Source organism: Periplaneta americana, chromosome 8 (genome assembly GCF_040183065.1).
Source record: "Periplaneta americana isolate PAMFEO1 chromosome 8, P.americana_PAMFEO1_priV1, whole genome shotgun sequence".
Taxonomy (NCBI): Eukaryota; Metazoa; Arthropoda; class Insecta; order Blattodea; family Blattidae; genus Periplaneta; species Periplaneta americana.
In genome coordinates this window covers 34,381,838-34,405,000 of record NC_091124.1, presented here as the reverse complement: position 1 = coordinate 34,405,000, position 23,163 = coordinate 34,381,838, and the positions used below count along the sequence as shown (strand labels likewise).

The 23,163-nt window shown below is 35.4% G+C and overlaps 2 non-coding genes across 2 annotated transcripts; one reads left to right on the top strand and one right to left on the bottom strand.

The window, feature by feature from the left end:
- Positions 1-11,295: 11,295 nt before the first annotated feature.
- On the bottom strand, positions 11,296-11,367 carry TRNAS-GGA (transfer RNA serine (anticodon GGA)). The gene has a single exon. It is a non-coding gene; the product is annotated as a tRNA-Ser (tRNA).
- Positions 11,368-11,667: 300 nt separating this feature from the next.
- TRNAS-GGA (transfer RNA serine (anticodon GGA)) lies at positions 11,668-11,739 on the top strand. The gene has a single exon. It is a non-coding gene; the product is annotated as a tRNA-Ser (tRNA).
- Positions 11,740-23,163: the final 11,424 nt, after the last annotated feature.

The window sequence follows — 23,163 nt, the reverse complement described above, 5'->3', positions numbered from 1 at the left end:
ACGAGCGTGCAGGCCAGGAGATTGGTCCTGCACTAGTTACCAATCATCAACCAATCATCATCATGGACTCAACAGAAATATGGTGACGTCCCATGGTGCATGAACCACGTACACCATAGCAAATCTGGCGGGGCACATCAAGTAGCACATTTAAAATGTTTCAGAAATACTGAATAGATAGCCACATTAAAAATAGTGACGGACCAGTAGAAAACCACATTGCTAGATATTAATCTTATACTTCTGTTTCTATGGTAACAGGAATGATCTCACCTTAAACCTTTTATGTAAAACGCTATAATTTTTGTCTTGTATATTGGACATAGAAGTTTGACTTTAAAGTACCAAGTGCCTTGGACGGAAAATAAATCTTTTCCATTACCCATGCCAGGAGTCTTTTAGAAAGTGTTTAATATGCGTTTTTATACAGTATTCTATCACTCGTTTCGATTTTCCACTCTAACAAATTTTTTCTAAAAATTTATTATTTGCGAGATTTTAAGCTTTATAAACATGAATAAAAATTACAAATCCCATCGGATTTTTCTAATTTCTTTAAAAAAATGTTAAATTCGAGTGTATGCACCAATTTATATCAAAAGATTCATGGTCGCTTGCGGAGAAATATGGGTTTGTTAGTGAAGCGATATTGTATAAACGTTAATAAAAATCTATAAATTCCAACCGATTGTGCTAATTCTTTTAGAAAGTGTTTAATATGCGTTTTTATACAGTATTCTATCACTCGTTTCGATTTTCCACTCTAACAATTTTTTTCTAAAAATTTATTTTTTGCGAGATTTTAAGCTTTATAAACATGAATAAAAATTACAAATCCCATCGGATTTTTCTAATTTCTTAAAAAAAAATTTAAATTCGAGTGTATGAACCAATTTCTATCAAAAGATTCATGGTCGCATGCGGAGAAATATGGGTTTGTTAGTGTAAATCGTCCACGTGGGAAAATCATCGTATCTCAGGCTAAAAACGCGATTTTGTATAAACGTTAATAAAATATATAAATTCCAACCGATTGTGCTAATTCTTTCAGAAAGTGTGTAATCTGTGTTTTTATAGTGCATTCTATCACTCGTTTCGATTTTCCACTCAAACAAAATTTTTCTAAAAATTTATTTTTTGCGGACCTCTTGGTTGAAAATCTCATACATTGTATAAAGGGCCAAGACTAGAGACGCATTTGTTTGCCTATTAATTAATTCTCGTAGAGTACTGATCGCTGACAGAGATGTTGAACAAGCTTGTCTCCATTCCCGGTTGAAATACCCAAGCGGAGCAATTGCGTATTCTTCAAACATTCGATGTTTGCAGAAAGTTCTGAAAGAGAAGCAGACGGCGTCGACTTGTCTGCATACATAATTTCGGTGTTAGTGTAACAGTCTGCATTAGCAGATCCTTATTTGTTTATATCGCATCCACAGGTGCAAAGTGCTGATTCTGCTGTTCAAATATTGCTTAGTAAGAGGCGATAATGACACGTAATTAGGGCTTAATTCAAACAGAAGGGCTTACTGTTGAACTCAAGACGGTTTCCAGTGCCTGCATCTCATCATATCTGGAATAGATTATGCCAATATCGGTTAGAAGTAAACCAAATAGCTTATAAAGATAATACCGGAGACTTTCACGAAAATGTAACCGTTTCGTGTGAGACAGCGCCACTAGTTCCATCTAGCGGTTCGCGGTTAAAACTTCGCATGTCTTGTTGTGGTGCCTTCTAATTTTGTCCAATTGTGAGTTCATTTTCTTATGAAACTTTAGAAATTTAGAGCCTGCATTTTCTGGTAATATTTGTGGTCGTTCACGTATACATACCGTTAAAGCAGTGGTTGCCAAATACCACGAAATTGTGACGTAATAGAAATGCAACCCGCACACCACTATCGCAGGGAGGGAGGTGGAGCGGGTATCTCCTCAGGTAATGCAGTGAATAACAGTGCAGAGATGGGCTGTGACCAAAAAACGAAAGCAATATAATATTCTTCTACTTATTAACTATATATAGGCTACTTTTTCATGTTATTTTTTTATCCTCCTATTAATCATTTTTGTATTATTAATAAAATAAAATACATTTATTTTCTTATTTACCATAGAAAGAGCGTGTACTTTATATCAGCAGATATTTGAAATTAGAAAAACGTACCAGAATGGTGACGAAGTTGTAAATTACACTACATACTTAAAAAAAACATTGAAGTATTTTACTCCGATTAAGACATAGAAGCCGATATTTTTTATTGTTTATTTATTAATGAAATATTCAAATTACACTCATACGTAGAAAAAAAAAAACGTGGAAGTATTTTACACCGATTAAAATATAGAAGCCAATATTTTCTATTGTTTATTTATTAATGAAATATTCAAATTACACTACATACGTCGAAAAAAACGTCGATGTACTTTACCCCGATTAAGACATATAAGCCGTTACTTTTTATTGTTCGTTTATTATTCAAGTTACAGGTAGTCTTCATAACAAGAAAAATGACAACGTACATTGTTCTTTTATACTTTATTTAAAATTCTACAACAAAGTAAGTATCTCATATTTTTGCCATCTGCACAAAATAAATACTTTTTCTTCCATGCTCCTTAAAATTAAGTTTTTACTTATTATTTGTTTTCGAAAAGACATCGAAACATATTATCCTACACACTTGTAACATTAAATGCGTACGTCCGCTGCTGATAAATGTCTTTACTTATATCGAAGTGATGGCTGTAAACAGAGGGTGGGGATATGATGTCATGGTTACGCTTGAGTGGAGACAGGGGTATGTGTCGCGACACAGCTTTTGGCGATCACTGCCTTAAAGAGTTCTTTTAAACTAATCATAATTTCGTTTAAATAATTCTGCCGGACCCTATGTCTGGACACGTTATCATTATATCGGTTATTAACTTAAAACCACTGATTAATTGATAAAAATCCACATTCTTGCTAACTTTCTTCTGATTTAATTAATATTTTCATAAAACAACAGACAGTATAATTTTTAGACTGACAATGAGTACTGAAAGATGGCGTGTTGCGTTTTATCTCTGAATTATAAACTTCCAACATTTTTCCCCATTTTACATTAATTATTCATTCCCCAAATAATTTTAAATCCCTTCTGCAGCCATTTATTTTCTTTTTCTCATTATTATTCTTTCCATAAGTCGTTTCTTTTTTGTTCTCAGACATCGTCCCACCCATTTTCTACTTCTTCCCGTTTTTGTCCTTGTGTAGATCGACTATTTGGGTCGTTACTATGGAAACACTTCTATATTCAGAGCGTAATGGAAGTGGCCGTGAACAATTTGTGCGTCATAATTTAATCATAATGTCATATTGAATGCAAATTACGGCTAGGGTACTGAGTTGTATGCTAAAACTTTATATTTTAGAGAAAATTAGAAGGGAGGTGGGATTTTTTAACAGAACGTTCGGGGAATGTACAAATAAGTGGTAGAAAGCTTTTCTGTGCCGTATTTTTAATTCGAAATTCCGAAGTTTATTTCTACATTTATGCTAGTCTTCCTATCATTCTGTAGGTATTTCTGTCCTTGATTCTATTTGTTCTCTGTATCTGTCTTCGAAGCTGTCACTGTTGACGTATGTATGCATCAATCTCCATTTCCAGTCCATTTTCGTATCTTCCATTCTGTCTCCCTGCCTTTCTGTTTTCTGTCTCCCTGCCTTACTGTTTTTGTCTCCCTATCTTTCTGTTTTCTGTCTCCCTGCCTTTCTGTTTTTGTCTCCCTATCTTTCTGTTTTCTGTCTCTCTGTCTTCCTGTTTTCTGTCTCCCTGCCTTTCTATTTTCTGTCTCCCTGCCTTCCTGTTTTCTGTCTCCCTGCCTTTCTGTTTTCTGTCTCCCTGCCTTCCTGTTTTCTGTCTTCCTGTCTTCTGTCTCCCTGTCTTCCTGTTTTCTGTCTCCCTATCTTTCTGTTTTCTGTCTTCCTGTTTTCTGTCTACCTGCCTTTCTGTTTTTGTCTCCCTATCTTTCTGTTTTCTGTCTCCCTGTCTTCCTGTTTTCTGTCTCCCTGCATTCCTGTTTTCTGTTTCCCTGCCTTTCTGTTTTCTGTCTCCCTGCCTTTCTGTTTTCTGTCTCCCTGCCTTTCTGTCTTCTGTCTCCCTGTCTTTCTGTTTTCTGACTCCCTGCCTTCCTGTTTTCTGTCTCCCTGTTTTTTGTCTCCTCGCTTTTCAGTTTTCTGTCTTCCTGTCTTTCAGTTTTCTGTCTCCTTGTCTTTCTGTTTTCTGTTTTCTGACTCCCTGCCTTCCTGTTTTCTGTCTCCCTGTTTTTTTGTCTCCTCGCCTTTCAGTTTTCTGTCTTCCTGTCTTTCAGTTTTCTGTCTCCTTGTCTTTCTGTTTTCTGTCTCCCTGCCTTCCTGTTTCTGTCTCCCTGGCTTCTGTTTTCTGTCTCCCTGCCTTTCAGTTTTCTATCTCCCTGCCTTTCTGTTTTCTGTCTCCCTGCATTTCTGCTTTCTGTTTTCTGTCTTCCTGTCTTTCAGTTTTCTGACTCCTTGCCTTTCCTGTCTCTTTGCTTTTTCGTTTTCTGTCTCCCTGCTTTTCTGTTTTCTGTCTCCCTGCATTTCTGCTTTCTGTTTTATGTCTCGCTACCTTTCTGTTTTCTGATTTCCTGTTTTTCTGCTTCCTCTTTTCTGTCTCCATGTCTGCATTCTGTCTCCCTGTTTCTGTTTTTTTGTCTACTTGCCTTTCACATTTCCTGTCTTTCTATCATTTGCCTTTTTTTTTAAGGCTTCCTGTTTCTGTTTTTTTTGTCTACTTGCCTTTCACATTTCCTGTCTTTCTATCATTTGCCTTTTTTTTAAGACTTCCTGTCTTTAAAATTCTGTCTCTGACCCTCTGCCACTATTTCTGTCTTTCTGGCTCTGTCTCTCTGTATCGTGTATTTTTTGTTTTTCTCTATGTTTTTCCTCTGGATATCATCTGCCTGCTTGCTTGCCTGTCTGTTCAGAGAACAGCTCTTCATAATGAACCCAAGAGATGGTTTACCCTTCATTTGTTTTCACTGATAGGCCTAATGAGGCCGGTACGTAACTCTGGTTACACTGGGTATTTAAAGATCGAAAAATTTTAGCATCAAACTGAACTACTTAAAAATCTTGAAACATGTCTTTTTTGCATATCGACAAACCCACCAATCAACATTCATCTACATATTCACCTATCAACTCTTCCACTCATCTCTGTACCCATTTATTTATTCATTTACCCATTCACGTAATCGACTGTTTACTTATAGATCTGTTATTTCACGCATACATTTAATCCATCTCTAGTTTTGTCACTTGTCTCTTCATAGAACAATTTCTATCCCTCTTACATAGTTTTACTCTACATCTGCTCTCGGACATGGCAAGACTCTGGTAAACTGCACGTCTATCAATCCACGACATCCATCACAGGCGAAGACGACAGACATGCCATGAGCGGCGTTCGAAGCTATGATCAGGTCTTCAAAAGTCCCTCAAACCTTTGTGCATATGAGAACCGGTAGCTGCAGTTCAGACAGTGTTAAATAGCCGGACAGAGGGAATTGTGTTGATAAGGACAACACAATAAGGACGCTGGATCTCATTGTGTGTCAAGTTTGTCAGTGACAAAACACTCTTGATGCGAGGGTCTTTGTGCTCTCCCCCACCCCCACGTGTCGTGGTGACGAGGGCTTTCAAGTTGCGACAACTGGATTCTTTTCAAGCTCCGGCATTTCCAGGTACAAAATTGCAGAGACCCTTCGTTTGATTCCTGGCAGATAAGTGAAGATTTATCTCTTTGTAGGGGCAGAATATGCCGTGTCTGCTGCTGAACGTTAACACACTTGTCTTTCAACCAGAAGGCATGTGTTCGATTCCCGCCCTGGTTTTGGTAGCTTACTTCTACGACGCGGTGCAAATACCTAAAAATGTCGTACTATATTGGATACCTTGAAATTTTGAAATCATACGTATGGAAACTTTGTGTAGAAACAAAGAACAAAAGTAATACGTTCGTATGATCTTCTTTTCAATTAGATATAGGCATTTGACTGCCTCCGTGGTCTGTTGGTCAGCATGCTGGCTTACAGATGCGGAGGTCCCGGGTTCGATTCCTGGGCTAGGCTCTCGGTGAATTTTTCTTGAAGAAGAGGAATTCCCTGGGTGTCTAGAGTCTGGAAATTTGTATGATTGTGAGTGTCCCGGGTTAATATTAATTAACCAATCATCTATACTAATAATAAATCTGTAGCCGGTAATTTTCCAAAAATAATTGGTCCTAACATATATAAATAACCACCCTGAAACCGAAAATCGCTTTTTTGAAATTTTTGTTTGTATGTCTGTCTGTCTATATGTTGTTACCTTTTCATGCGATAATGGCTGAACGGATTTAGATGAAAATTTGAATATAAATTAAGTTCGTTGTAACTTAGATTTTAGGCTATATGGCATTCAAAATACATGATTTAAAAGGGGGGTTATAAGGGGGCCTGAATTAAATCGAAATATCTCGCTTATTATTGATTTTTGTGAAATATGTTACATAACAAAAGTTTCTTTAAAAATGATTTCCGATAAGTTTTATTCCTTGCAAAATTTTGATAGGACTGATATTTAATGAGATAAAATTAAAATACAATGCCATCTATGGCCTTGGACAACAACAATCGAAAGCTATGAAACATAGCCTACAGATAATGTTTCTGTGTTTGTACGAAGTAATATCGAAAGCTAAATTAACCGATTTGTATAATTAATTATTATTTCACCATTGGAAAGTGTAGTTTCTCTAGATGAACATAATGCTATAATGTTAATTACAGTAACTTCTGAGTGCTCTCTGGACCAAAATGACCGCATTTTAATTATTTAAATACAATTTAAATTAAGTAACATATTAAACGATTTATCCTTCTATCAAACACGAATGTTCCCTGGATCAAACGTCCTATTTTAATTATGTAATTACTTTATATTTATTTCTAACAGGTGCAGCGGAGCGCACGGGTACGGCTAGTCACAAATATAAAAATACATCAGAACTATCGCTGGGCAGTAACCTGAACACACGTTTCAGCGTCACATTGTTGACAAATAACTCCATCTGTTAGCACAACCATAAAGCATCTAATAGTTATATATAGAGTTACCAACAACGAAAAAAAAAAAGTATATAAGAATGTTTCTTATTTTGATTACTCCAACTTAAATTTAAGGCGATATATTAGAAATAAAAAGAGAACAAAAGAAACTTGATGTTCATAAAATAATAATTTTGCTAAACGTTCGTTACCTAGCAACGAGAACGTAGTACTTTCGTTGTACACCAAGTTATATTACTTACATTCCTATGTTTATCACTAGTTTATAACACTTAATTTGATTGTTTCAACAGTAAAAATAAAAAAAAAATGCTGAAAATATGCATTATCACAATACAGTAGTCATTTACGATACAAGTGTCAAACATGACGTTTTATTTGGTGAGCAGGGATGTTCGTGTGAAAAAACCGTTTCGACTGCAGATCGAGAGGTCTTCGGTTCAAATCCGGGTGCTTCTTTTCTATAATGTTTTATTCTTCATTGTTTCAAGTAGTTATCTATAAAACAGATCTTTATAGGCAGTTTATTATATTTGTGTACATTTCATAGCCAAAAACAGTTTTTAAAAGTAGGCCTGGCACGTTTAAATAACTTTATTATTTCGTTCCATGCTCTGTCGTGTGATATCTGGTAGGAAGCATTTGACAATCGGCGCGAACAGTAGACAGTCACTATTAAAACACTTTTCGCACTAGAGTTAAAAGTACTACTCGAGCACTATCAAATAACAATCAGTAAGATTTTTGCAGTCTAAAAGGTCATTTTACTCAAAATGCGTTACCTAGCAACGCAAACGTACTACATAAATATTGCACTTAACTGTCTACTGTCTTCGCGCTACGAGTTGGCGCGGAGAGCAGATAGGCGGGACGGGGGAACTTTACGGTACACTCTGACCTGAAAACTTCGTCCTCTTACTTGGCTACACGGGAACGAAGTCAGACATAAAAGATTCCGCATCTTCGGTGCTGTCGCTATGACTATCATTATCACATTTTTCAAAATTTCTGCAGTATGACCTGTCCATGATAATCGTCTGTTTATGTTCCAGCCGTGTATATTAATTCGAATCTCTCAACAAAGCCATTAGCCCCACCGCCCCCATCCTGATGAACAACAATGAGTGTTCTGGACACATTTACGGTAGTCAAAACTCCCGTAACATTTTTTATCGTGCCAGAACTTGGAAAACGTTAAATTGGTAGGCCTATCTATCAGCATTTCGTCCAGATACAAAATCGGTTTTTCCACTTTCCTAAGCTTTCTTATTTGCTGTAGATATCTTCACGTATTCTAATTTACAGTGTTTTCCTCAATTTTTTTTGCTGCACACTTCTTCCACCTGAAATCCTTTTTCTTTAGTATTCGTCTTAATGTTGTCTTTCATTTCAAATCAACTTTCTCTTGTAAAAGGGTGGACGTTTGTTGCAGCTTGGTACTATTTTTTTACTTGTTATTTAACGACACTGTAATAACTACTAGCTTCTTCAGTGTCGATTGAATTGATGATGGCGAGATGTATTTGGCGAAATGAAACCACGGATACGCCATAGATTACCTGACATTCGCCTTCCGCTTGGGAAAACCTCGGAAAAAACCCAACCAGGTAGTCAGCGCAAACGGAAATCGAACTCACTCCCGAGCACAACTGCAGATCAGCAGGCAAACGCGCTACCTCCTGAGCTACGCCGGTGGCCCTCTTTCTTTTTCAAATAAAAATTCTCAATTATATCTTTTTTGTCAATCTCCCGTCGAAGTCATCTATATTTGCGTTTCGGTAGTCTGGACGTTTACATTTTTTTTTCTCCCTCAGGTGTCGACAACGCACTTTCTTCTGTGCAGTCTTTCATTTCATTCCTTATACGCTGTATTGTTCTTGTGGATAGATTAGAGTACTTTTCTATCTTTGCTGTAGGTTTCGTAAGAGGAATGCAAAGGCACTGTTGATCTTTTTCTTCATCACAGAATTATTTTGCACTTCTAATAATATTCCTTTCTTCGCTATAGATTGTCAATACTTGTTTCCTTTTTGTCGACATATTTACAATAAACAAAAAACTGCTATAAACCTAAATAACAGTGTACAATAACATAAATTCTATTAACTATAATATTATCAACACTATTAACACGAAAAGCAAAGGATAACTAAAGCAATACAAGATTTGTGGTATACTGAAAACAATTGTCTTGTTGGAACTAACAAAACACTACAATTAAAACCCCACTATTATTTTCACAAAGTCGCAAAGATTCATAGACACATGCAATATATGTTTGTGAAACAGGAATATTGCAGTGAACAGCGCGGTGCGCATGCGCGACTGTTTCCCCTCCGCCCCGTCTAAGTACTTCAGCCGCCTTCTTCTGGCGTGACAACAGTAGTACGTACATACATTCCTATAATTGTCATTAGGTTGGCAACACTTAATTTCATTGTTTCAGCAGTTAAAATTGACTGTCATAAAACAATCACTTTCCTATAGGCCTACATCAGTTATCTAAGAACTTAAGGTCATACTAAAAAAAAGTCCATTCTCATAAAATAGTCTTATTCCTGAATAACAGTTACCTAGCAACGAAACTAGTAAAGCTATCATTTTACTGTTTACATTCCAGTGGTTATCATAATTTATAGTCTTGTGATAGTGACAAGGTTGGCAGCACTTATTTTGATTCTTTTAACAGTTAAAGTTAAGATCATACAAAAAAAAAAAATTGATTCTCATAAAGTAGTAATTTTCTTGAACACCGTTTACTAGCTACGAAGATATAGTGGATGTATTACACGAAACTTTTTACGACTTACATTTATATGATTCTCAAAAGTTTGGTAATATTCATTTTCTGTTTAAGCAGTTAAAATTAAGGGCACACTAATTAAAGTAGGTGGTCCTTTTCCTGAACACCCATTATGTAGCAACGAGAATATATTGCATATATTACACATAATTTTTTGGGACTTACATTTCTACGATTATTTCAAGATTGGCAACAGTTAATATATTTTGCTTTAACAGTTAAAATTACATCATACTTAAAAATGTTGATGAAAGTAAGCTTAACCAATTTTCTTATCATCCGTTACCTAGCTACGAGAATGTAGTGCACGTTTTAAACATGACTTTTTACGACTTGCATTCCTATGATTACCACAATGTTGGCAACACTTATTTCGGTCGTTTAAACAGTTAAAGTTAAGGTCATCCTAAACAAATGAAAGGATGGAAAACTTGATCCTCATAAAGCAGCCATTTTCTTGAACATCAGTTACCTAGCAACGAAAATGTAGTGGTTGTAGCCTATTCTACTAACTTTTTACGTCCTAGATTCCTGTGTTTATATCACAAGGTTGGCAACAATTATTTTGGTAGATTCATCAGTTAAAATTAAGGCCACACTACAAAAAAAAAGTTGGATGTTCATGAAAATGTAATATTTTCCTAACATTCGTTACCTAGCAACGAGGACCTAGTACATTTATCGTACGTAACACAACTTTGTACTACCTACCATCCTATGGTTCTCACAGTGATGGAACGGTTAAAGTTAAGGTCGTACTAAACAAATGAAAGGATTGAAAATTTAATTCTCATAAAGCAGCCATTCCTGAACATTAGTTATCTAGCAACGAAAATGTAGTGGATGTATTCTACAATCCTTTTACGTTCTAGATTCCTGTGTTTATATCACAAGGTTGGGAACAGTTATTTTGTTAGATTTATCAGTTAAAGTTATGACCACACTACAAAAAAAAGTTGATCTCATGAAAATGTAATATTTTTCTAACATTCGTTACCTAGCAACGAGGACCTAGTACATTTGAGCCGTTCAGAGCAGAAGTGGTGTAAGTCAAAAATGTGTAATGAGGGTTAAAGTAAACATTCTGTAAAATACAGTGCAAAGTAACCCTTAGTATTCAATTTATTTAAACTATTAGTAGTCAGTGGATAGCAAGAAGGACATATTAATTGCTACTTTGCGCTGTATTTTACAGAATTTTTACTTTAAACCTCTTTACCCAATTTTGACTTACACCACTTTTGCTCTGAACGTCTCATTTATCGTACGTAACACAATTTTGTATTACCTATCCTATGGTTATCACAATGTTGGCAACACTTAATTTTGGTTGTTTAAACAGTTAAAGTTAATGAGAGAGAGATGGAACGGAGAAAAATTCTCTCCGGCGCCGGGATTTGAACCCGGGTTTTCAGCTCTCCGTGCTGATGCTTTAACCACTAAGCCACGCCGGATACAATCCCGACACCGTTGAGAATCGTCTCAGATTAAGCTCCATCTATTGGGTTCCCTCTAGTGGCCGCCCTCTGCACTACGTCATAGATGTCTATGCACGCAGGACCGAAGTCCATACATGTGTAGAGGTGCACTCAGATGAGTGACGGGTTGGCCGGGGTCCGACGGTATGGGCGCCGTCTTTAAATCACAAAGTGATTTATTACGCATATCACATTTATTTTGATGTACCGAAGTACATATGATATTTCCATGCAGATATTCTGCTTTCTCAGATGATGAGAGAGAGATGGATTGTATCCGGCGTGGCTTAGTGGTTAAAGCATCAGCACGGAGAGCTGAAAACCCGGGTTCAAATCCCGGCGCCGGAGAGAATTTTTCTCCGTTCCATCTCTCTCTCATCATCTGAGAAAGCAGAATATCTGCATGGAAATATCATATGTACTTCGGTACATCAAAATAAAAAGTTAAAGTTAAGGTTATCCGAAACAAACGAAAGGATGGGAAACTTGATTCTCATTTTCCTGAACTTAAGTACCTAGCAACGAAAATGTAATGGATTTATTCTACATAACTTTTTACGATCTAGATTTCTGTGATTATCACAACATTTGTTACCTAGCAACGAGAACCTAGTTTATCTATCGGTCGTAACACAACTTTGTATTTCCTACATTCCTATTGTTATCACAACGTTGGTAACACTGATTAGAAGTGACTCGTATTTGCAGAGATGTTTCCATTCCGACTTTCATTAAGTGTATTAAAGTTGGTATCGTTCATATAACCTTCCTGCTGCAATAGTCGTCAACTTTTAAGGGCTCTGCACTAATTTTGTTATCTGACAGTCTTCTCTCTGTCTGGATAACCATTAAACTCCGCCGCCATTTTATATAAATGTCTGTAGCAGGGTTCCCGGTTTGCAACTTTCGCCTAGTGTCTTCTTTTTCTCTTGTTTTATGTCGCCATTTAATTCCCGTCTTCATTTTGTGGCCCACAATTCACCTTTTAAACACATAAAGTCTACTGGATAAGAGAAGAAGAGCATCTGTCTAGACGGGTAAGTGCTGGCAGAACACAAAGAATTCTATCAACATTCTTTTGTTCGTCAAAAGCAGCCGCCATTACTGGTTAACTATTGTTCCTAGTTTTCATCTACTTACAGTATGTGCAAGACTGCTTCTAAGGAAAACACAGAAGAATCACTGTCTAAGGTAGTGATGTCAAAGCAAGCGCATTTTTCTGACCTTGACATCGTGCGCGGGCATTAAGCGCTAGGAATGGAAGGAGGAATAAGCAGCCTGCTGGATTAAGAATACAGTGGTGCACAAACTTCAAACGGAACGTGAAATTTTATGTCGTTATTTTTATATGGCTTCTTTCTGTTTGTTATTTTCTATATTGTCTGTAAAACAAAAGTACTAACACCTATTTCTTAGCCTAATATTGCAGTTGTGTTTTAAAGGTTAATAACATAATAAAGAGTAAAGAAAGAATATTCACACAAATTCCATAACTACAACTATACTGTACTAAGTGAATTAAACACATCATTCGTAAAGAAAGTGTTATCCCAAAGAAAGACACTGAATATGACATGATAAATTGAAATTGATATTTATGGTATCTTTAGCCTTATAAAAGTAATAAAAACAATATTATAGTACAAAGCAAAGTTGTCTAGGCATATTTTTTTAACTGTAAGTAATATTACATAATAAAACTCTTATCGCATTATTCTTTTACGTGATATTGGTGCGCAACTTTCTGTTATCAGAATATTAAATTATCTCGAAATCTGCTGAAGCTATAGAACTCACGTTTTACCAACACATATGTTTGTATGTAACAGTAGCCTATTTGCTTTCTTAATTCATTTCCTTACAAACATTTTCCATGCGAATATTTTCAAACATTTTAATACACCATCTTTAGTAATACGTATTTACGATATATTAGATTTACGAAAACATTATTTTAGTACCTGTAAGGCTACTAAACAAACATATCTGAAAATTTCACTTTTCTGTAAAACAAAAGTTGAGAAAATATTCCTCTTGAATAAAAAAGCAAACTTGTGAAAAATAAACATTAAAATTAAAACTTACTATAATGCACTTATACTTCTCAGACAAATCTAAAAATTAACATGGATACAGTTTTAATAAGTTCTCTTCCCTTTATCCATTTAATCAGTGCTGGGCATCCCTGAATATAGCTCGACCAAGCGGCATATACTATCTTTTTCCTTTTCGCTGTAAAGCGCTCAGGCTCTCCTGGGCTCTAAAGCGCGCGCTTGCTCCTATGGGCATCAGTTGACATCACTGGTCTAAGGGAATCGAACCTATGAATTTGCAGGTAAAACCGCTACCACTTGGACTACTACGAAGGAAACACTTTTAAATTCACCAACCTTCATAATTTTCCAGCCACGAGTTGACATAGATTTACGTGTGTCTGGGAACAGTAATTTTTCATATCTGCATACTGCATGGCACAACCTAATGTCACGTTGGACGTTTTTATCCTCGAACGAGGAACTACAGAAGTGACAAGTTCGCACCGTTGCGTTGGAAACTCTCCATGACGACTGGATTACACAAAACTCGGTAACAGTGTCATCACAACAAACCATCGTGTCACATGCTTGCAAATCCTTGGTGAACCTTGGCAACCAGGAGCGTTAAAGCATGCTAAAACAAATGACTGGAGAGAGAAAAAAATAATGTTTATTCTTGACAGAGGAGCTATGATTAAAGCCTTACTGAAAACAATTGCGCATCGTCAGATAAAGTTTAAACGGTATGTGACAGCTAACTTCATTTTTTAACACAGAAAATAATATACTAACTAAAAAATGATCTTCTGTAACATTTGGTTGAAACTCCTTTCAACAGACTGTAGATTCTCACACATAATACACATACATATTATGTACTTCTTCCTTTCTACATGTTTCACAACAATTCCGTCCCTATACCATGTTTCAAATGATTACGTTACCGTTTAAAGTTATTTGATTTATTTACTAGACATTCCCGTGCGCTTCGCTAAACTTCTTGTAAATAAATATCATAGACTTAAATCTATTATATTTTCAAATACAGCTTTGTTATTACTTACTTACTGGCTTTTAAGGGACCCGGAGATTCATTGCCGCCCTCACATAAGCCCGCCATTGGTCCCTATCCTGAGCAAGATTAATCCAGTCTCTACCATCATATCCCACCTCCCTCAAATCCATTTTAATATTATCTTCCAATCTACGTCTCGGCCTCCCCAAAGGTCTTTTTCCCTCCAGCCTCCCAACTAACACTCTATATGCATTTCTGGATTCGCCCATACGTGCTACATGTCCTGCCCATCTCAAACGTCTGGATTTAATGTTCCTAATGATGTCAGGTGAAGAATACAATGCGTGCAGTTCTGCGTTGTGTAACTTTCTCCATTCTCCTGTAACTTCATCCCTCTTAGCCCGAAATATTTTCCTAAGCACCTTATTCTCAAACACCCTTAATCTCTGTTGCTCTCTCAAAGTGAGAGTCCAAGTTTCACAACCATACAGAACAACCGGTAATATAACTGTTTTATAAATTCTAACTTTCAGATTTTTTGACAGAAGACTAGATGAGGAAAGTTTCTCAACCGAATAACAACACGCATTTCCCATATTTATTCTGCGTTTAATTTCCTCTCGAGTATCATTTATATTTGTTACTGTTGCTCCAAGATATTTGAATTTTTCTACCTCTTCAAAGGATAAATCTCCAATTTTTATAGTTCCATTTCGTAGAATATTCTGGTCACGAGACATAATCATATACTTAGTCTTTTCGGGATTTACTTCCAACCCTATCCCTTTACTTGCTTCAACTAGAATTTCTGCGTTTTCCCTAATCGTTTGTGGATTTTTATCCTAAAATATTCACGTCTCCACATAGACAAAAAGCTGATGTAACCCGTTCAATTCCAAACCCTCTGTGTCAGGTTTGTTATTGTTACTCAGTAATTACTTTATCACAAATTATAAGTCTTTTGCTCCTGAGTTATTTTCAAAGTTGTATTTAGAACTATAAATGTAACTGTTATTACTAATACCCGGATGTTTAGGCATTTAATAACAGTTAAAATAGACATGCAAAAAAAAAAGGCAATAAAAACTTAAGAGAAAGGCACAATAATCTTTGAAAGTGGCATTATAAATTTTAAAAAGGCATATATTTTAGAAATAAATTTAAATTATATCAGCATAGGCCTAACTCACATACCGTATTTACTTCGTAGGTGACACATGTTGACTTATAAAATACTTTACTTTTTTTCATGATTAATTGTCTTTCCACAAACCTTACAAAACAAAACTGTTCCATCGGTTGAAAACACATGAGCACCAAATTCACTAACGTAAGCATGAAGTTTACTTTTCAATGGTTCACTGAATTTAGGTATTCTAGCTAACCAATCTTATACCTTCTGTCACCCGACAATAACTGACTGTTCCTCACTCAAATTTCTTTCTCCTAAAATAATAAACACGTGTAGCACAAAATTGTATCTGTAAGATTTGAAAATATGAAAGCAAACAATTGGAAATGCTACGTGACAACTTCTATAAGAACGAGCTTAATATTTAAAATTATAAAGCTGATTGTTGGTATCGTGAAGACATGACAATATTATATTTGTAACTGTGGATTTTCGGTCGTTATTCATATTACACCAGTAGTATTAAAGCACGATTATTATCAGATTAATTACCGAAATAAATTACTTTTATTTACTATCGTTAGTAAAGTTAGGCATTGTTTCAAATATTTAAATTTCATACACATTACATTACAATTAATTTAAAAATTGCAAATGAACAAGAAATATTGCTTTAGAATGACAAAAAAAAAAGGCATTATTACTAAGAAAGAGGCAAAATAAAAATTGGCCCTATCTCTTTGATTCACCCCAAATCACATTTATATCTATGAAAATATTGATTTACTTGCACCCAATAAAAAGGCATTTTGCCAAACATCCGGGCTATATTTATTACCCTGCATTACTTTCTGGAGTTGTTCAAATTAATAATTATTTCTATTTTTAAGTCTGGGACTAGATTAGACCTAACAGCGTCTGAAACAATATAATTATAAGAACTGAGGGTTGTTAGTCTCAGCTGGAAGAAGGCTTTGTCACCACACTATACCACACTATGTGTCAGTGAAGTATGTTGTGTCAGTGAAGTGTGTTGTGTCAGTGAAGTATGTTGTGTCAGTGAAGTGTGTTGTGTAAGTGAAACGTGTTCCTGTCAGTGAAGCTTTATAGTTTATAGTGGCAGTGCAAAGTATTTGAACAGTGAAATGTTTTTGAAGTGTTAGTGAAATCAGGATAGAATCAGTGAAATGTGTCGTAGTTCCAGTGCAGTGAGTGAGTTGTCAGCGAAATGAGTGTAGTGTTGAAAGGTACTTGTGCAGATATGAACATATCATACTCGTGGGTTTTAGTTCGAACTTAGGTTTAAGATACAAATCAGATTTATTTTAAATGTTATTTTAAGTGTTCGTGCTTCATTTAATTTAGGAAGTTCCCTGTTGTTATTATTATTATTATTATTATTATTATTATTATTATAAATTATTGTTAGTATTAATTATTAGTATTATTATTAATTGTATTTTTAATTAATAAGTTTAATATTAATTGTCATTATTGAGTGTAATTAGTTACCACTGCCACCGGGTATATTCCCATTGCAGTGTGAATTTGTACATTATGCAACGAGTCTATAATGGTAGTAATTAAGAAAGCGACTATGGATGTTTATGAAACGAGCGCAAGCGAGTTTCATAATTTTCATACGAGCTTCTTAATTACCATTATAGGCGAGTTTCATACGACTTTTTATGCTGGACCATATTTCTAACTTGAAATTACCGGTATTCAGATGTACGGTATACATTTTATTTGTATCTGACAAGATCGGAAGTGACCTTGTTCTAGGTCGTGAAATGTGAGATGTGCGCAGACGCGAAAGTATTGATTTTTTTCCGAGGAACAATAATGTCATTGACCTTGACGTAGTCCCGTTAAACTTGATAATATTATAATATTATAACCTTGATTATTGAATTCGACATTGAAAAACGAGATGACAAATTGAATTTATTTGAATATTATTTACAATTAAAGCTAATTATTATAGTAACAGAACATAACCTTCTGCAACAGTATTGGATTTCCAGCCTCCGTGACTTTTCGCTAATTGTCTTTCGATTGCATATCCGAGAATAATCGATACTTGCGGTTTTATAACAGTACAAAGCTGACTTGTCATTGGCTGAACACATGTAAGCTGAGTTATCATTGGCTGAAGACCTGTACTTTAATGAGTAGGTGTACTTTAATGACATGCAGGTGTATAATTACTACATTTCGGCATGGTCGAGCAGAGTTACACTAATTTGAAGTTGTTTGTAAAATACCTTTATTACAGTATTTAGTTTTAAGGGTAAAAGAATATTACAAATAAGAATGAACTATTCAGAAGTAGCATTTCTTTAATTAGTATGCTGAAGCTAAAAATGTGTTGTGAATTCCATAGTTGCTTAATACAAATTTTTTTTTCGATTTTTTACTACAAAATTACATTTACTGTTATTTAACAAGTCATCAATAAATCTCAAATAAGACTTTAATATGATTGGCATGCTTATAATCTCGTACTAGATCAGTAATGCAAAATTAATCAAAGAATTTTCACGATACACAATACATAGTAATGAAACTATTCATCATTTAATAGAACTGCGAGGCGAACCTAGCGGCAGAAATTGTAATGACGCTCCGAGTCCCACTCTTGATCATGCTATGCGCCAGCATGTATAATCTCGTAAGCAACGGAGTGTACTATGATGGAAAGTAAACCATGGAGATAGGAATTATCGAAGCGGAAGCCAGCCTATCTAGATTTAACTAAAACATATCAGCCGTTCAGAGTAGAAGTGGTGTAAGTCAATTTTGCTCTGAACGGCTGAAATAAATAATATACAAAATACAATTCCTACGTTCTCTTTGTTTTCTCTCTCTCTCTCTCTCTCTCTCTCCCTCTCTCTCTCTCTCTCTCTCTCTCTCAATCTCTCTGTTCTTCGTTTATACATTTAGAGGCAAAATATATATTCATGTCATTTAAATTTGTATAATAACGACCGAATCATTAGCCTAGTTTATATGAGCCGTTCGGAGCAAAAGTGGTGTAAGGCAAAATTGACTTACACCACTTCTGCTCTGAACGTGTCATATATTGTAGAAGGTGAGGACTGATGATTACCATGAAAAAAAATAACTTAATAATAATAATAATAACTTAATTGATTAATTAATTAATTTATTTAGAATATTAACGATGAGGAGCGAGATCTCAAACAAAAGGTGCATAAATTTCAAAGTATATGTGGCACCATAAAACGAACATTAAAAAACAAAACACGAAGAGACACGGTTTTAAAATTTTATAAAACAATGGCAGTACCAGTATTGGCATATGGAGCTGAGACTTGGGCCATGAACAGAAGTGATAAAAGAATACTAGAGACAGCTGAAATGAGATTCTTAAGATATGTCGCTGGCTGTACTCTTAGAGATCATATTAGAAGTGAAGATATAAGAGCACATCTGAATATTTTTTGTTTGAATAAGAGAATTGAAGAAAATCAAGTTCAGTGGAAGGAACATATATCCCGGATGCCGGATGAAAGATTAGTAAAACAGGTTCTGCAATATCGCCCAACAGGGGTGCGTGATATCGGCAGACCTAGGCGTCGTTGGGAAGACAACTTCTGAGACGAAACAGGCCAAATGGCCTATCTTGTTGTTGATGATGATGGTTATGATGATGATGATGATGATGATTAACGTGCGAAACAACAGCACAAAGCCAATTACAGTTTAGCACAAGATTCAAAACAAAACAAAAAGAACAAATGTTGATGAGAACGAATGACAGAAAATGGCAGTGAGATGATGATGATGATGATGATGATGATAATATAACAATAATAACAGCAAATGTGAATCGATATTTTAGAGGTTCATTTAGAAAAATAAAGGTTTGAATAACACAGACCGTGTGGAAAATCACGTGGTATCTTACACTTGTTTCCATGGTATCACGAGTGCCTTCAATATAAATCTTTCATGTTAACATGTTACATCTTTTCTCTCTTGTATCTCGAACATGGACATTTCTGAGGGAAATGAACGCATATAGAATAGACTAAGCAGGTCTAAAATTGTGAGTAAATATTATTTTAATGCAACAAAAATAGGATTGGAACCAACGGTCCAGGTATATGTTGAAGTAAATACTGTTTTTTTTTTTTAAGTTATTATAATACACTCACCGGTAGAAAAGGCTGTAAGCTTAGAAATATGTTTTCGAGTAGAAAATAATGGAATTGTTAATTGTTTCAGCAGTTTACGTAGGTTGGCTACGCAGTGAGTGGGATGCGTACTGCTTGTGACAACCCCGCGTACCTCTGGTGATACGTGTACCATAGATTGAACACCATTGACCTAGGCCAGCGTTTCTCAAACTTTTCTGAAGTGGGGGCCCACTTTTTTAAGTCAGAACAATTCCGCGGACCACCTTACTCTTGTTCCCTTCGAAAGCAAATTTATCATTATTGTAGCATAATTTAATACCAGTATATGTATATTTTAAAACAAAATTAATTAATTAAAATTAATTTAATTCATTTAATTTTATATTAGTATCAACTAATTAAATTAATGTTAATGGAAAAAAAATATTTTCGTTTTTTAATCAATCAAGGCTATTAGAGTTTGGATAATTTTAAATTTATTAACTAAACAAAATAAATGTTGATACATTAATGAGATGGATAAGCCTGCCCATTCTTGCACAGTTCTATATTTGGATGTATGCTGGTAAGCTTAAATCGGAGATCGTCACATGCATCGAGTCGATTTCGGCACTTTGTTTCTATTATAGTAATGAAAACCCTTTCTCACACATACTTTTAAGTCCGATGTCATTCGAGAGTTGAATTAACTGTTCTCTTTCACTCAATGAAAGTTTGTTATTTTCAATATCGCAATGAAAACTGTCACGAACCAATGAAAATTCGTCACATTTACTTGGAAAATAAGTTTCAAATTATGACCTTAGAGTTTCGAAATGCGAACATATGTCATTACGGTACATAATTATTTTCCAATAACGAAATCATTTTCAACCAAAAAAGACTCTAGGGTGGAAATAGTGAAAAAATTCTCTGTTTTACGGAACTAACCCGCAAACCAAGTTTCCTCTCGAACACTATTTTCTCATGCGCATTGAGAACCGTCAAAGAATTACCTTGTAGAGAGAGATTTAGTTCGTTTAGTTTTGAGAACACGTCTGAAAGATATGCCAATGTATTTAGCCACATGTCATCAGCTGATGTGCAGCGAAAAGATGGCGAGAACACCACGTTCATAGTGCTTTAAAACCCTCTTTTGTTGCTGAGAGTCGAGTGGAAGTCGGTAGACAGGTTGGGTAATAAATTTCATAAAATGTCCGTACTGGAAGAAAAAGTGAAAGGTGATTGCCATGTGTCATTTCCAAAGTCTGAGATTTTCAGCTATAGTGTAATACGCAATTCGTTTGAATTTTATTTTTCTTCTGTACTTTTTGAAGGACCACAAGAGGAGACCTCGGGGACGACAGGTGGTCCGTGGACCATAGTTTGAGAAACTCTGACCTAGGCGAATACTAATCGTAAATATTTGCTTTTAAAACAATATGCAGTCGTAACATTGTTCGTTTTAGGGTACCCTACAGTTAAGTAATAGAAAGACTGTTCTATATAACCTAGTTATTCTCCATATGATTTATAGCCTACTTATTTATAGACCTACATACGTTAGAATGAACTTGACTCCTGTTTTAAAACCTTGTCAAATTTTAGAAATATGAAACAGTTTTTGAGGAATCTTTTTCAGTATTGATCAATCTTTGATATGTTTTCTTGTGAAGTATTGAATTGGAAGAAAATTAGATCATGTGGAAGTAGCTTTTACTCTTTGCTTACCGGTTTTAACTTCTCGCGTGTTATTGAACAGTTTAGCAAGTCGTTTTCTGTAAGGTCCGCGACATGCAGTTAAGTTGGCGCAGCCCTGCATCTTACTCTTATATATGAGTGTATTATAATAACTTAAAAAAAAAAAAACAAACAAAACAAAACAGTATTTACGGTTTTGAGTCAAAACGATTCTGCTTAATAAAATCTCAATAAAATTTCAACTCTTCTTTCGATATTGTAGCTGTATCACCAGCGAATAGGGATTATAAAGAATGGACACTTCGCGTCGATACCTTTGATGTAGCCGGACTGATTTCAATGACCTTCAAGCCAGCTAGAGCGTGAGATTCTGCTTTCTCCCTAGAGTTGGCGCTGACATCACACCAGCTAGCAGTCGACAGAGCGGAAATATAACACACATAATTAATACATCTAGGTACAACAAACACAGACAACAACTATTTTTAACAAAATAATCTGCCCTCAATGAGGGTGACCATAAAGATCCAGAATAAAAGCACTACAGAAATAATTTAGAAAGACAAAAAGATTAAATACGGGAATTGTTTAGTAAAACATCCAGAGAAATGCAAACCCAAAAGAATCGTCAATGGCCAAAACATAAATGGTAATGCAATATTTGGATTGAATCCTTAAGAATATCCAATAATATTTTTTTTAATTTAAAAAAATCGGAGACCGAGTGCTTTTAAAATATTCCATGTGAACTTAGGAAGAGTGCCACGTGCACCAAACAAAAGACCAGAAACACACAAAAGACCTAGTGGGAAGGTTATATTTCTCACTTAGGTATGGGATACAGGACTCATAAATGGATTTCTTCTCCTCATCAACGTGTTGTGCCTGCAGGGCATCCCTCTCAAACCGGACTGTAGGATCAAGAATGATTCCCTTAGATTGAGTCCTGTGGATGGCTACAATATCTGCTCTTCTGTTCGAATCTAAGGATGAAACGAGTGGATCTCCTCGTGTACTTCCCATCCACGACGCTTGAGGACATCAGCAATACCGGTCCTGGCCTTATGGTGTCGATTGTTGCGCAGCAGCTCCGTTTTTCGACAGAACCCCAACACGTGAGCAAGAGTTTCCGTCTCGTTGCAGCCAGGATGGCGACAACGGGTTGTGTTGAAACTTCTGCCGGGCACAGATCTAACCGCAGATAGATATGTACTCAAATAAAATAAATTGGATCCGTAAAATAATAAACCCGTCATTAACTGTAATGTCTAGACTCTAGAGTTCCTTTATAATGAGAGTTGAGACGTTGACCCCAACAACAATTAAAATATGTAATGATTTGACAGCACTGAAAATGGAAAAACAAAGCTCTTATGAGAAGTAAAGCCATATATCTATATTATATTATATACAAATATTAAACGAATTTGATACATAATTTTATAATGTATTATATTATTTTATAATATAATTTATTATATCTGAAATATAAAAAATTATTATTACAACTAGTTTGTCACTGAGAAATAAGGAAAAGCCGTTAACTTGAATTTATTTGAAGCAAAGCGTTACTGGATTATGCAATAAGGTAGGCGATGTTTGGATCCTGTGTCTCAACTCTATACTCATTATTATCTTAGCGATGCTCGATTACACTAACCTCTGGCGCTTGAAAGTAGAACTAAACGCTGGCGCACAGAGAAACAAAACACAGGAAAATTCGCTCAGTGTCCATTCTTTATA